Source organism: Solanum verrucosum, unplaced genomic scaffold (assembly GCF_900185275.1).
Source record: "Solanum verrucosum unplaced genomic scaffold, falcon-dt-bn FXZP01000464.1, whole genome shotgun sequence".
Classification (NCBI taxonomy): domain Eukaryota; kingdom Viridiplantae; phylum Streptophyta; class Magnoliopsida; order Solanales; family Solanaceae; genus Solanum; species Solanum verrucosum.
In genome coordinates, this window is record NW_026020203.1 from 235,278 (window position 1) to 247,616 (window position 12,339).

Sequence of the window (12,339 nt, forward strand, 5' to 3'; positions counted from 1 at the left end):
AAATCCTGTTACTACTATCGGTGTTTTTAATTTTTCCCACTTATCTTCTGGTAAACAATTGTATTTACATATATTAGCTTCTGCTCCCGTATCTATCATTGGTGTATAATATCTGTTGTAATATCCCTCTATTATTATCTTTGCAAGTATGTATATTTTTATATTTTTATCATACTAAATTCCTTTTTATTATTACTCTTTTATTTTCATAATTTATTATTAACTGTTTGTCTTCTAGATTATATGGTTTTACTTGTTCTAGCCATTTTATTCCTAAAGTGATATTTTCATCTCCTTGATATATTTTAAATTTTATTACTATTGGTACGCCTCCAATGATTATTTCCTTTTCTGTAGTTTCTTCGGTATACATTAATGTTTTTGATAGTTCGGGGCATATTTGTTCAGTAGTTATTACTTCATCTTTCGTAACTAATTCTCTTGTAATATAGTTTTCTTCAAGTCCTGTATTTATTAATATTAAATATTTTTGTTGTTCCATTATTCCTGTTATGTAATAATGATGTGGTTTTATTTCTTCTTCCATTGATTTTTGTGGGGTTTTATCTATTCTTCTTGAGGTACTCATTTTTTATGATATTTGGGGTATCTCATTATTTATTCTTTTTGATGTACTTAGTCTTTCTTTTACTATTTCCAAATCTTCTTCTATATCAATTTCGTTATAACTATAATCATTATTATCTATGACTGTAACTATCCTTTCAAAAGGATTTTCTATTTTTATTTTATTTATTTTATTTTTTGTTGTTATTTTATGTTTTGTTGTTAAAACATATAAGTTTTTACATCTAGCTGTAAATATTTTACTTCCCGGGGCTAATTCTATCCCTGACATTCTCCAATATAATACTAGTGATTTATCTATTTTTCTGTCATTTATTGCTACTGAGTAGTTAGTACTTATTATAAATTTAATTTTTTGGTATATGAGGTTACCTTTTACTGCACTTATTATACTTTTCTCTATAGGTTGTATAATTCTATCATCCGCTAAGTATATTTTTATGGGTGTGTTTATTCCTTCTCTAAAACATGTTTTTATTAGTATTTTTGTTCCTCCTAAATGTACATATTTAATTGGATTTTTAGCCTTAATATCTTGTATTTCTTTATTTATTATTCGTTTGTTTATTATTGGTATTTTAGCCTTTCCTTTGGTGTATTTGCAATCTATGATATGTTCTCTTTGACTTACTACATAATATTCTTCTTTTTGTCGTTTAAACCAGTTTCTTATTGTTGGTATTTCGAATATTTTTTCTACGCTTAGGTCTAATTCATTTCCTTTTATTTGTTCAAATATATTATTATCAAATATTATTTTTTGTTCTGCCGATTCTTTATCTTGATATTTTTCTTTAGTTATTATTTGTATATCTGTTTCAGTCATTGATATCGTATTCATTATCTGATTCTATTACTGGATTATTTTCCATTTCATTTTCTGATAATTCATATATACTATCATTGCTTTCTAATTCATAATCTACGTACTCTATTTGTGTATATTTTTCATCGTCTATTATTATTTCTGATATTTGTTTTTTCTTTGGATTTTTAGGTAATTTACAATCTCTAGTTATATGCCCTAATTTTCCACAATTATAACAAGTACATTCCGTTAGTTTTCTTTTTGGTCTATATAGTCTTTTGGTTTTGTAGTTTTTTACATAGTATCTTCTTCTTGGTTTTTTATATTTATATTTTGATATGTATTTTTTATTATATTTCTTTCTATTTTTATAATACCTATCCGTACAACCAAATTGAGGTGTTGTTTTATTTTTGTCACATGCTAAGTTTTTTACTAATATTTTTCCATTTTTATTTCTTCTTTATGTTTTTCACATAGTTCCATAAACCACGTTGCAAGAATTTCATTCTAGCTCCTAAGGTGTCTGTTAATTTTGCTTCATTCCAACTTTTTATTATTTTTTAATTAAAAGGTTCTGGTAATTTTGTAAAATATAATTTTCTTATTTCTTTACTTTCTTCTGTGCTATATGTTCCTTTATAATAGTATTCTCTAAATGCACATGTATATTCATCTATGTAATACATATTACATATTGTTAATTTTGTCATTAGATTCTAATTTATGATTTTTTCTTTATTTTGTTCTTCTACCTCTGTTGTCATACTACTAAATTCATTTCTTATAGCTATTTCGTACTTATATAATATTTCCATAGTTATAGTGGCTATTCCACTATCAAATTTTTTATTATTTCTTAGAGTTTTTAAACTTTCATCTGATAAATTTTGTATCCATAATTTTACTGTTCCTATAAACGTTCTTTCTATATATCCTGGTGTCTCTATCTTTACTATTTTGTTATCTATTAATTGTTTTGATATATATATTATCCATAATTGGATTGTTTTATTTATATCTGCTACACAGTCTAAATCTAAAAAATCATGTCGTTCAGTTATTGGTTTAGGTGTCCATTTTTTATTTAATCTTTTATCCCATATAGTTTCTCTATCATATTGTCCATAGTTTTCATTATAATATTTTGGATCAAAATTTTTTGGGTTTTTTACTCCTGATGTGCTAGGTTTTTCATCCGTGTCTACGTCTCCTGTATTTACTTCTAAATTCTTTGTGTTATCTATGTTTGCTAAAAGTTCCGTATATGTTTCGCTTGTTTCTGAATGTTGTTCATCTAGATCATCATTATTTATTTCATCATTTCTTATTTCAGGTAGATTATCTTGGTTATTTTCTTCTTTTCCTTCTAATTCATCTTCTAATTGTAATTTTTCTTTAAATTTAATTATCTCATTTGCTAATTTTGTTTTTTGTTCTTTTTCTTTTTGTTTCATTTCATACATTTCTTTTATCTTTTTCTAGTTCTATTATTTTAGTATTTTTTACTAGGGCTGGGCATTCGGTATTTCGGTTCGGTTTCAGTTTTTTTTTTTCGGTTTTCGGTTCTTGTATCATGTGTACCGAACACCGAACCGAAATAATTCGATTCGGTTCGGTTTTTGTTAGTTCGGTGGCTGGTTGTTGCTGGTCGGTCGCTGGTGGTCGCCGGTGGCTGCTGCGTGCTGCTGGTCGGCTGCTGCAGTGTTGCGTGCTGCGTGCTGCCTGCCTGCTGGGTGTCGCTTGCGTGTTGGCCTGCTGCGTGCTGGTCGGCCGGTCGTCGTTGGCTTGTTGCTGATCGGCCAGTCGCCGGAAGTGGGAAGTGGAACTGGAAAGTGGGAAAATAATGTGACTGATGTGCGGCTAACTGCTAAGAAAAGATTGAAAACAAAAATCTGAAAAGTCAAAAGTTTGAAAAGTAAAAGGCTAAAAGCTGAAAAGTGAAGTTTGACCTAATTTTGTTTATATTTTTACTATTTAATATTACTAATTAATATAATATTAATAATATTATAAATATAATATAATATATTTCGGTAAACCGAAATACCGAAAAATACAAAAATTTATACCGAAAACCGAACCGAAATACCGAAAAATACAAAAACTCATACCGAATACCGAACCGGAAACCGAAATACCGAAACCGAAATACCAAAATTCTTCGGTTCGGTTCGGTATTTCGGTTTTTCGGTGTTTATGCCCAGCCCTATTTTTTACTTCTTCTAATTGTTGTACTTCCTTTTTTGATTGTTGTTTTATTTTTTCAATTTCCGTTTTTCTATCTATTTCTTCATTTTCTTTTGTTATTCTTATCATAGCAGTTAAACTATCTTCTAGTTTTACCGTTTCTTTTTCAAACATTAAACTTAGATTGTCACCTATTTTCTTATATCTTCTTCCTAGATTGGAAAATATTATCTTTATTTTTAATCCGTCATAGTTTTCATATGTTTTTTCATCTATTGCGTATTCTTCCTTATTCATTTATAAATTGTGTTGAAGTTTATATTCTAAAGTTTCTATTTGTATTTCTAGATTAAAAAAAATAGTTTTTCTCTATGCTATTATAGATTTTTTACAAATTCCTGCGAATATATTATTATTAAGTCTACTTTGCCTATGTTCTAATTCTTGTCTTTTCGCTATAATTATTTCAGTAAGTTTTTCTTTATATTCATTATTTTTGCTATTTATTGTATCTTTAAATATTGAATATATTTATATTCTATTTTAGATATGTTATCTATTAATTGATTTAGTTTGTCGTTATCGATTTTTGTAATACTGAGTTGTTTATATTCCGGATATAATTTGTTCAATTTTCTTCTTAATTTTCTTATCTTTCTACTAGTATGTTTCTTGCTCTGTTTCTTATTATTCATAGCTCTGATACCATTTTTCGATGCGGAACTGGTAGTTGAGGAATTCATGAAAGTGATAGTGTGGTAGGTGGTAGTGTAATAGGTGAGTAATTTATTTTAAAGATTTTATTATAATATTCTTTTGCTAAGTGTCTTAACTTGATATTTCTTTAATATTAGGTGCGAAATTCATGATAAAATATAATAATATTTATTGTAATATTCTTCCGATAGTTGTTCTAATCTGAATATTTCATTAATATTATTTATGATATATTTTAGTTATAACATATCTTGGGTTCTTTGGTACATATATAAATTTTCCTCCATTAATTGTTCTAATAGTTTTATATCTTCCATAGATTCTATCCAATATTGTAAATATTCGTAGTTCATTTTAATTTGAATTTATTTCTAAATCATACCATTCTATTCTTTCGAGGTCTAAATCATGTAGGTCTATTTCATACCATTCTTGGTTTAATATATCTTCTGATTCGTTATGTTCAAATATTTTTTCCCATATTATTCTTCTTAATTCAATTATTTCTATATTTTTAAGTATATATAGGTTTAAAGTTTCGTAGTTTTTTATCATTTCATCATGCATGTATGTGGTCATGTTCGTTGTTATGCAGATTTTTATTTTCAATTATTCCTTCCTATCATAGTCATAATTGATTAAATTCATATTAGATCATTATGAACTAGATTATTTGTTTATCATGTTTTCCTGTCACTACTAGCATCGTACTTTAGCGGATACTTCCTTCTTATCAGCGCCTCAACTTTGTTTACTCCGCTAAACGGCTTCCTCGCCTACCGGTTTCAACATTAGGATGGCATAGTATAGAAGTTTTCTCCCTGTTTTCAGTGTGCTAATAAACTAGAAATCATGATTCAAATAATTCTAATACATAATAACTAACATAAATTTATTCAATCATATATATGATATTCAGGAATATATGAAATTAGTTCCGCATATTTTTTGAACAATATACCTTTGCCTCTTGCTTAGCCATGCTATCTGAAATATCTGATTGGATTTCAGATTTTGCCATTAGTATTTTAAATATTTAACTTAGTTGAGAGAGTGTTTTTATGAAAGAGGATTTTTATTTAGGCGTTGCCTGCCTTTTTAAGTTACATATCCGTTCCTTTATATAGAAAGGATTTTCATACTACACTATAATAATGTACTACTATTCACTTTAACACTTGTCACCTAATAAATCACACCCTATACCATCCCTTACACTTGTCCATAATGCATTTATACTATAATAATGAAGACAATAATGTGCACCTACTTTACATTTTACTTTACGACTTTTCACATACTAATATTATTTACTTTTGTCATATGTCTTCTTTTTCTTTGTCTTTATCTTCTCATCATCTTCTTATCTCATCTTTTAGGCCTCCGTCTCTATCTCTTATTCCAGCTAGACATCTGGAATTATATTATCTTCTCCGTTGTATTTCGAACATATGTTGTCAGGGTATTTGTGACCAATTAGCTTGCAATATCTGGTTAATAACTCTGCCGAAATAAATCCTACTTTTAGTGTTCGTGTTGTAGGTCGTTCTTCTGGCTTAAGTAATGATAAAATCCATATTTGGACTTCATCCATATCTGCTTTCCTTAGCTCCCTTGAATTGGAATAAATCATTAACTGATCTCTTGCATAGTAGCTCCATATAGCGTTTTCGTTTAAATAATTATTTGCTAGCTCTTGTATAATGGTTGATATACCAATTATTCTCTTATTGGCATAAAAACTGGGTATCTCACTTTTTTGTATCTCTGATTGTTGTTCAATATCTTTCGGTATTATCATATTTTTTGCTAGTCCTATCTTTACCACTTGTATCGGAGGTTTTATTTCCTCGTATAATATCTCTGTTGTTGCCGTATAAAATTTTACATAGAATAGATTTCCCTTAGTAACTCACTTTTATGTAATAAATACTTTATATAGTTCCGATATTCCACTTAGTTCCTCTCCGTCATATGTATATATTGTATTTAATAGTCCATAGTTATAACATGTCCTTACTAAGTTGGCGTTAGTTTTCGGTTGTGCAATTAGTTTATTATAACCTTGTAATTTTTGGGTTAAATAATCCTGGTTGGGTTCTTGGATTGTAGTAGATCTGGGTTTAAGGTTTAAAAATGTTTGGATTTTGTATATATTTTCTATATAGATTCGCGTAATATGGTTATATGTTATTTCGTCATGGTGTAGGCTATCCGCATATGTAGAAGTTTGTGGTTCTATAGTTAATGTGTTTTTTGGTGTTTGCCTCGGGGTAAATGATTTTCGAATAACTGGTTTAAGTTTGAATTCTTATGTTTTTCACTAACTCGTTGGCTTGTACCTGCAGCTGTATTTAAACCAAATGTTATGGGTTTTTAGGTGTTTCCCAACGTCACCTTTTAGCTCTAGATTTTTTCTGTCTTCCGATCGACATAGCTCCGCATTTTTATAGTCATGCTGCTGACTTATACTAGCTTTAGACTTCAGATTATCTTCATTAGTCTTTAGCTTTTGTATCTCGTTGTCCATACTATCCACTTTTGTACAAAGTGTAGTAATGGCTTTGAGTATCTTTTCGATTGTATCTTCTTCCTCAGTCTCAGTCTGAGTAGCTTTGTCGTGATAGGTAATCTGCAATAACATTCTTATCAGTTTTTATTACTTCAATTGTAAATGTAAAATTTAATATATTTAATATCAATCTCCTTATTTCTTTTGTTGTTACCGAATCTTGTATTTTCTTGTTAGCCACCATTTTACTTGTGTATTATCTGTTCTTATAATAAATTCATTATATACAATATATGGTTCAAATGATAATAAACATTTATATACCAAATATAATTCTTTCCTATTTATTTCTCATCTTATTTCTGCATTAGTAAATGTTCCTGAATAATATCTACAATGATGTTCTATTTTTTCTTCTCCATACCTGTATTTTAATACTCCTCCATAATTTTTTTCATTGGCATCTGATTCTACTATATAAGTAAATTTTTTATTTTCATCCGGAAAATATAGTTTAGGTAGGTTCTTACATAATAATTTTATTTTTTGTATTTGTGTTTGGCCTTTCTTATCAAACTGGTATTCTACATCTTTCTTTAATTTTTGTTGTAATGGTTTTAAATTTTCTGCTAATTTTGATATGTATTCTCTTACGTGGTTTACTAGTCCTAGAAATGATTGTAATTTATTTTTCGTATCTAGCTGTTCATTTGAATTAATTATTTTTTGCACTATATGCGTTTGCATTTTTATTCCATTTTTATCTATTTGTATTCCTAGGAATTCCATTTGATTTTTCATTATGTCTGCTTTCTTTTACTTAGACTTATGCCTGAATATTCTATGTATGAATTTTTCTAATAATCTTATGTGTTCATCTTGAGTTTTAGAATATAGTAATATATCATCAATATATACTACACAATTTTCTAATTGTTTAAAGTAGTTATCCATAAAGTTTTGATATCTACCTAGTGCATTTTTATATTCGAATGGTAATAAATTTCATTCATAGAATTCTTGTGGTACAGTGAATGTTATTAGTTTTTTAAATTTTTCTTCTAGTTTTAAGTGATAAAATCTTGATTTACAATCAAATTTGCTAAAATAATTATATCCTTCAAAGAACGACAAAATAGAACCCAAGATATAAAGAAAGAGGAGAAGATCACCTTCACGAATCACAATTCTCTCGACTTGGAACAAGACACCAGTCAACTGGACATTTCGCGATCAATGATCATCTACATCGGTCTACTCAGGATCATATCAAGCATATCCGTCAAGCATTCTCAAAATTTTAATCCACTCACAAGTTTGACGTTTCTCTTCCAAGGTAAATGTATAACTTGCATTGAGTTTGGAGACCTTTTTGTTTCGTAGATCCAAAAGTGTAGTTTCTGTTGCCCACAGTATTATTGTAAATGATTCTGTACCTTTAAGTCTTCTTAAGTTATTCTTCACACTCATCACAGTATTGAACAAGTTGTCAAATAAATGCTTCGATACATGTTGAAACAAATTATGCTTCCAATAGTGTTCAACCCAATAACCTGGTATCCTTAATTTTCCATCAGAGCTTCCATTAGTAGTGATGCATGTTTGGACACATAGTCTTCTTCACTGTTGTTGTGAAAACATGTGTATGCCAAAACAGCATTTACTATCATAAAAAGAAGAACATAGAAAACAGAGACATATTCAAAACAAAACATGTCATGTAGCATAAAGCTGTAAAGTAATGCGCTGTTTCTTGAACTTTAGTTATTGTGCCATATATGTTTGCTCAAATCTTTATTGACTTTGTGCAGCTAGAAATATTTCACGGGGGAATAAGCAGAGCAGTGGTGGACTGGAAATTTACAAAAGATTAGTTAAAAGCATAACCAAAGGAACCCGTAATCTCTAGTAGTCGAAGTGTATACTGAAGGTGTTAAGGAAAGCTGACCGGTTCTACAAAGAAAACTGACATTCAGGGGACTTGGATTGGGCATGCCACATGGTTACGTTACTTGTCTCATTCTTGTCAACCTAGAGCAGTGTACTTTCACTTCATGAATACGTAAAACACTTTTTGATAATTTTATGCTAAGATGTTATTTAGCATTTTTACCTCCTCAGATGAATAGCAAGGATGGCAGATTGCAGTTGATGACAATGATGCGAGAGTTGTATGTGAGCTCTCTTGCTGTTATTACCCTGCAGTTGTGTTTGTAGGCAATAGCAGCCTACATCGTGGATTAGTTGAAGTATGTGTAAGTTGATCCGCAAACAACCATCCTAATCAGAAAAAAGAGATACATATTTTGGTGTTTTGCGTGATACTTTTTGGAGATTGATCTTATATCTTTATGATGAGTGAATGAATGAATGAAACCAAGTACAAAGAATATTGATAGTCGGCTTGCCAGTGCACACTCTTTGTCTGAAAGAAAGAAAACATTTCTTATACTGAAGATCAAAATTTTGTTGTGGCAGCTGAAGGCAGTGTCCTCTAGGAACTAGCGTACTTCACATTGGCTAAGAAAAATCTGGCTATGATCACATAATTCAATTGAGCTGCATCCAGCTTCCTTATTCCCACTGAGAGAAGATCCCACCTCTTTTGCCTTCACCTCTAACATGTCTCTCTCCTCGGGCAATATCCCAGCGATTGCATAAGTACCATTCAGAAGTAGTGCATCAGCAGGGTGTTCGCCAAATCTCTGTTCTAGTTCTTTCGTCACTTGTTTTCCCAACTCAACACTACCATGGACTCTGCATGCTGCTAGTAGGGAACGCCATGCAGTAGCATCCCCCTCAATGGGCAAACCTTTTATTAGTTCTCGTGCTGTTTCAAGCAATCCAGCACGACCTAAGATATCAGTCAAACATCCATAATGCTCAATTTTAGGAGTCAAGCCATATTCTAGGATCATTTTCCTAAAACAGCTGATGCCCTCTGCCACCAGTCCCCCATGACTACAAGCACTAAATACTGCCAAAAAAGTCACTTCATTAGGCCTAAAACCTTCATCCTCCATTCTGTGGAAGAGTGCAATAGCATCCTTTGCCTCCCCATGTACCCCATAACCCATTATCATTGCAGTCCAACACTTCACGTCTTTAGTCTCCATACTGTCAAAAACATTAACTGCCTTCACAAGCAACCCACACTTGGCATACATATCGATCAATTGCCGTTCCATGAACTGGATCCAAAACTAACTGCTGGTCTTCCACAAAGTTCTGAATATATTCACCCATATTAAGAGCTCCGGAGAAAGCACAAGAGGGAAAGCAAACTTGCCAAGGTTGACGAATTCGGCTTCAATCTTTGAACCTTCATTTCCCTCAATAGAAACAATGCCTCTTCTAGCAACCCCTTTTTTAGCATATCCATCTATCAAACAGTTCCACAAGACAACATCTTTCGGATAAGCTTCATCAAATAGACTACGGCTGAACTAACGCAGCCTATCTTCCCATACATAGATATCAAGGCAGTTATCACCTTCAAACTATCGCAAAATCCAATCTTTATGCAATAACCATGCAGGGATTCCCCTACCAAAGTAATCCTTAACTCACCAATCGCAGACAAAAACACTCAACATCGTCGTGACACTAGCAGAAATACCATCCCTACGCAAACTCTACAAACATATCCAAAACAGCAGAATAATTACTTACACAAAGATAACCACCCATCAAAGTGTTCCAGGGAAAACCAAATCCTTCTTTGAAAATTCATCGAACAGCTGGTGTGCCACAACGGATTCCCCCACAAACACAATAAAAATTCAAAAGGGTATTCTTCAAATCAAGAAACAAATCAAACCCAGATCTCAAAACAACTGAATGAACAGCTAGACCAGTCCATTTCTCCAATAAACGTATACAAGATCGAAGCACAGAAACAAAAGCAAATTGATCAAGAACAACATTTTGTTCTCTCATATAGTTGAAAAACACAAGACCCTTTTGTGGATCATCACTAATTGAATAGCTACGAAGCATGGTATTAAACATATAAAGATTTGGGCTTTTTACATACTTGAAAATAGAAGATGTATAATCTGTAAACTGGATTGAACATGCGAGGAGTTTGCTTAGAGTGAAAGGAATTTGGTCTTGGCCAGTTTTGATCATTAAGGCATGAAATTGAGTGGTTTCTGAGATTTTTTTGCATGATTGTAACTGAGAAATGAGATTTTGATCTGAAGAAAATGTAGAACAATGTCTTGAAAATTGTTTGAAGGTTTGTCTTAGATGACGTGAACAGTAGGATTTAAAGGCTATGTTCATGAGCACAAATTTAGCGGCAAAGTGTACCATCAAGAAGGATTTGTTGCTTCTGTAATAGAACTTTTTTTTTTCTGGTTTTACGGTGTCCGAAGTCCACATTGGAGCTCCGATTAAATTTGGATCGCGCTCTGCAGGGTTCATTCAGGGGTACCGCTCCCAAAGGATTTTCTCCATATTTCAGGCTCAAATCCAAGACTTCTGGTTAAGGGTGAAGCACTCCCACCAGTGCACCACAACTCACGTTGGTGTAATAGAAACATTACTCCGTCTGTTCTAATTTAGGTGACACAAATTATTTTTTCGAGTCAAATAGTTTAAGTTTGGCGGAAATTTACAGATGGAATTTTCAATTTTTTTATATGAAATTTATATATTTGTAAACTACATAAAAAGTATTCTAAGTCACAATAATTGATAATTCAAAATATTTAAAAGATCTATGAAAAAATTAAAAGTCAAGATAGACTTGTTTGAATTTCGATATCTGAAAAGTACCACATAAAATGGGACGGAAGAGTAATTTTTTCGAAAAATCCGTCAAAAATGTCTTTAAACTATGAAAAATTGAATAAAAATGTGCTCAAGTAATAATTTGGTTTTAAAATACTTGAGATGTATTTATGTATTTTCCAATTTGATAAATATGTATTTGTTTACCGACACACAAATACAAATACATTCCTTTAAAGTCTACAACCCTTACCCACAAATATAAATACATCTTAAGAAATATATTGATTAAATATGGAGTAGATATAGTGAAATATATTCTTGATTTATGAATACTTCTTGATACCAATTCATTCGAAATGTATTGAAGTTTCGTTAATAGTTCTATGGCTTGGGCTTCTTCTTTTTTTTCTTAGTATGGAATAGAGGGAGTATACATCAATGTTAACTTTTTTTTTCTTTTTCATTTCAATTTCTAATTTGAGAGAACATTTTTTCGCAATGGCGCGCATGTGTGATAAATTTTGAAAAAAAAAAAAATAAAATAAATAAAAAAATAAAAATAAAAATAAAATAATATATATATATATTAAATATATTTCTTAAATTTGGAATAAATTGCACATAATATTTATATTGTTCCGCCTAATCAAAATTAAGAGGAATTGTTGCCTACTACTAAAATTCTGTTTTTACAACAGATATGTTCTTCTATGAAAGAAGGAGACTTAGAAGAAAAAGGAAGAAGTTTGGATTCAAAAAAAGTATATTTAAGACGTTTCCTTCA

General features: G+C 30.7%; 1 pseudogene; it reads right to left on the minus strand.

Moving 5' to 3' along the window:
* Nucleotides 1–9,316: 9,316 nt before the first annotated feature.
* LOC125830126 (pentatricopeptide repeat-containing protein At1g26900, mitochondrial-like) lies at nucleotides 9,317–11,104 on the minus strand (annotated as a pseudogene).
* Nucleotides 11,105–12,339: the final 1,235 nt, after the last annotated feature.